Raw genomic sequence first — 5,067 nt, 5'->3', positions numbered from 1 at the left:
GATTTATTAGTTGAAATTTGTGGGTGAAAACCCCAAATCTCCAAATGGGTTTGATGGGTGAAAACCCCAAACTCTAGAAACCCTTCATCATCCTTGAAAGAGGGATGAAGGTAAACTTGAGGTAGCCCATAACATTCTTGAAAGATGGTTATAGGGGGACAAGGCAATGGTGGACAATTGAGACTATGGTTTACTACCTTTTGCAATCTTAGAAATAAGTGTATTTGGAGTGTAAATCATGTCAAGAGCATCATCCTAGAAATAGGGATGCTTGATTGAGGTTTGGGTGATTATGAATTGCACACTTGTTAGGTGCTCGAAAGAGCTAACAGGTGAAATTGTTGTGGTTTAATTGAAAAATTGACCACAATGACTTTCATCCTAGCCTATCCATTAGTTAACAACTAAGCTTCATGTTAAAACATCATCCACCCACGTGCTTTACCTTTAGGTAGACATAATCCCAAGATCTCAATAAATCTTGATTTTAAATCAAAGTATGTCAAATACGTGCACTGTTAATAAAAAAATGTCACAATCAAATCCCCTATCTTATTTTACATGTCGTGTTTGTTAGCATTCCGGGTAGCCTTTTAGTAATTAGAGCACCCATAGTACTTAAAATTTATAATTTCTCCTTGTAGATTTGACCTTAACTCAAGTTGGGTTATTGACAACGATCGCCTCACCTCTCAAGAATGGGAGTGAGTTGAGCGTTATCACTATACTCTGTAACATGGAGTATAAACCTATGAAACATAAGTTATTATAGAATTACTAAGCCTTAGGCATTGCAACTGCTAAATTTCGAGCTTAGCCACTCTTCTAAAATACTTTCTCAACCATACTTGCCCTCTTAAATACTGAACTTCACTTGAGGCCACTTATAATCTTCACAAGGGCATTGATAACTCTATCTACTAAAGTCTGAGTTGAACTAAATTCTCTCACTATGTGAGCTAGTTTGAACCATGAATTCAATACCCCATGCATTTTCATAGCTCTCATCTTAAGAATACTTCTTCTTACCACATATTAACTTCTAGGCAACAACCCATAAAAGCATCTTTCTTATATTCTCTAAAACCCTATCAATAACAGCTTTCCTGCACTATCCTTAGGAAGACACATATAGAATTCCCAACTAACCATGACCTATATCAAAAGCTCTGCCTCAATCTTCTGTCACACTTATAGCATTAGCTATAACAAACATACAACAATCTTTCCTCAACATAAAACATTTTCTCTATCCTATCTAAACAATTATTCATCACCACTATCATTTCGTAAGGATAGGTAGAGGACCTAAAACATGATAGAATATTATGCATAACTTTGACTCTTAACTGAGGCCTGAGTAATAGGGTATCAAAGAAATGGATTAATTACAGAGATCATAACTGAGCACATCCATGACATAATCTGAATTTTGCTGATAAATAAGAGTGTAGCATGAGTACCTGGAATTGAACATACTGTAAAGCATTGGTACATGTGTTATGAGTTGCATGACCTGAGTTGGGATATCATAATTTCATAGAATATAATTCGCACTGCTGAGTGAACTAAAACTCCTCATACTAGGAACTAGGAGTATACATGATTCTCTATTATGTGAATAAATATGAACTATGATTCAGCTTACATGTAAGGCCAGAGTAGATATCGTGATGACCGAAAACTTTACACTGGGATAAGAATGGGTTGGGCCTCATCCCCCTTCACTTTTGTTCTACAACATACTGGCATCACTATTAGAATCGGAGAGCTTGGCGTGGTTCCTTATTCTATCATCTCTCTTTTAGCTTTACACCATCATTCTAAGTCTGTTGGCCCCTTTAATAAACTATAGACTAAACTACAACCACTTTAGTCTTAAACCTGAGATGTAACAATACACATAAATGCTAAACTTGCCCTGAAAGACTGCACCTGAAATTGTAAAACCCATTGCTAGTATTTCCTTTTGAGATAGAACTCTTAACTTTCTATAGTTCCAATAGTCATCATACAATAACTTAAACACTAATTAACTTAGAATTTTTAGGAGTATCACCATACCATGAGTTCACACCATCTATATCTTTAACTCTTCTTTCAACTAGCCCAATCTTCAAGATTCAAACTTAGATTCTAACACTTAACATGGATATCCCCAAACATTTAATGAACTATACTAACTTCATTCTTGAACACCCCTTTAACATATAATATCCTTTACCTTCTTTAGCATCTATAATTATCATATACTTACACCCTTCTTGACAATATACTTGCATCGCTAAGCACTTAGTCGACTTCTTTTCCTTCATAGCCTACTAATATCACATCTCTAAACTTATATTTTTCCTAAACCAGGAGACTTACCATTACACCAACATCAACAACATATAATTTTGAATCAACAAACTTAAATTCTGGAATACACTATTTCAAGCCTTATGGTTTACCTTCATACAACTAGCATCACTAACCAAGCAATCATTATTTCCACCTTGATAATCATCCATTTTCCAAACTTAGTGTCTAGTGCTAGGAATTATTTAACAACACAACCTCACCTACTATTCTCGCTTGAAAGCTATAAAATAAAAAACCAGGAAGAACTAGTCCACAAGAACCTCATAACAACAATAATCAATCATAATCTTACGGCCTATCTTATTATAATCCATTAGCACATCCTCCTTCTACACATTACTATTATTCACCCATTATACACCTAGATGAAAATTTTTCATAGCTCTATAAGTTTCAACTAAAATCCGCAACCTCATGGGGAGCCTAAATTAACAATACTAAACTACCAAATACTTTTATTAATAACCTATGCTTTTCTAACACAATAAATACCATCAATAAATCCTTTCCTACTTCAAGCAAACAAAAAGTACACCTTAACTAATAACTCCTTCTCTACCTTTCTCCAAGGAACCTGTACCACATTCATTACCCCTAAGCCAACACACAAGGACATATCACCTCACTACTAACTCGATCGTATGCAAAAGTTCATCATTATACATCCGATCAATCACTTTACCACCTTTCTTATCACTAAACTTCTAAATCGATACTCATAACTATAAAAAGTTCTACTACTTATGAATCATAACACTGAAGGTCATAATATCCCTCGAATGCAGATTCTATTTAACAATCTAGGTCTGTACTATCTTCTCTCATGAGCACTATTTGGATTAAAAGGGTTAATGAGGAATCTGAATACAAACGTATTCTGTCTTAACTGCACAACTCATATGGATAAGGACATAATCTTTCAACTTAAGGGACTTATACACACTATTGAACTCCTTTCAATCCCCTTGTATGACTTTTGAAGTTACTGATTGTCAATTTAAGAGCATCATCTTAGGAGAAATTATAATCTAGTACTCATGTTATCTAAGAAAGTGATAGATGGAGAATTATGGAGTAACACACGAATCAACAAAAGTTTTTGAAAAAACAACTTTACTGCACGATCTAGAGTATAAAAGAATGGAGAAATTTCTTAAATTCCTTGTAGCCTTTCCAAGAAAAATAGAGATTTCTCCGTACCATTCTGTAAGACTCTACTAGACACAACTTCAAAGACACGCTAGGACACTTGAACTTTGTGCTTTGATTCCAAGTTTGTCATGCTCCGAGACTGCCCCTGGACATCACTCGGTGCTTAGGACCACAAGTGATCCCAAGCTAACCCATGTACTGGCATGAGGCTTGAGCTACTAATTTAATATATATAAAACTAGAAGTAATACGCGGAAGAGATGTCCTTAGTTAAACATATTCAAAACAAAACTATTTTAAATAATTACAACTATGGTTATACAAAATAAAAATGAAATCAAATACATCCACTCTACTGACTGTCTATAAAGCCTCTAGTAATACTAATTATAGGTAGCCGGGACAAGATCCCCAACCATCCCAAATTAGTACGACTGAATAAAAGAATGATACTGAAACTATAATTGACTCGAGTCATCAAATCAAAAGAACTAATTATCTACTAACCGGATGCTACAGACTGTCTGAATATGATGTGTGAACTACAACTGGTACCTACATTATGAGACAATGTATCACATATACATACATTTGGGACAGTACTTTTATAATATACTAAATATATGGTGGTAAATGCATAAGTAAAACAATAACTGAATATTCATATAAACTTTCAAATAATGCTTGCCAAGTGTAAATGGCTCTCCTTTAGCTTGAATAAAACAAAGACTGTAAAATCATAAAAATGAGTAATGAAGCATAAGGATAAACTGTTTGAGCCATAAAACTTAGATTCTAAAAGCTTTAATTATTATACTTTCTTAGGGAGGTTCTCTTAACCAGCATAAACTGTGTGAGCTATCATGGAGTCCAATGTCTTACCCATATTAAGGAGAACTGTTCTATCCTTCCATTAAAATAGAACCTTAACTTGAGTTGTCATATACTTAACCCATATTGGGACTTAAACCTACGGTGGCACGTAGTTCTGGGGCATGCGACCTCAGACTCATACCCAACTTGATGCAAAATACTACTCCTATATTACATATATGCCCATGATTTAGGAGGTCCACTGTAAAATAGCATAATGGTTTATAGAATGAAAACCAGTTATGCTTTTCATTAATTTAAATCCTAATCAATATGAACAAATGTGGATTCCATATCTTATCTTAAGATCAAAATATCAATCTTTTCTTTGTATCATAAGGATGATAAATGAAGCCTTATCTTGGAATCAAAAGATTCAAACTTTTCGTGTAAACTTAATGCTCCAACTCAAGCCTTGAATCTTATACTTTCTTTTATATAACTTATAATACAATATCATTCTTAAAACTCAATTGAAAATCTTTAATCAATGTACAAATCAAACTCATGATAGACAAATCATAATAGAGAATCTTTAAGTCAAAACATAAATAGATGAGAACATGTAAGCACTTTAATTCTTCCATCACATGATAATCTCATAATCTCAAGGCAAGATAGTTTAGGTATGAACCCTAATTTGAAAATCATATAACTTTACTTTAAAAAAAGTTTTAG

The sequence above is a fragment of the Capsicum annuum genome, unplaced genomic scaffold (assembly GCF_002878395.1).
Source record: "Capsicum annuum cultivar UCD-10X-F1 unplaced genomic scaffold, UCD10Xv1.1 ctg61686, whole genome shotgun sequence".
Taxonomy (NCBI): domain Eukaryota; kingdom Viridiplantae; phylum Streptophyta; class Magnoliopsida; order Solanales; family Solanaceae; genus Capsicum; species Capsicum annuum.
The sequence above is the reverse complement of the archived record's forward strand: the minus strand, read 5'-3'. Positions refer to the sequence as shown.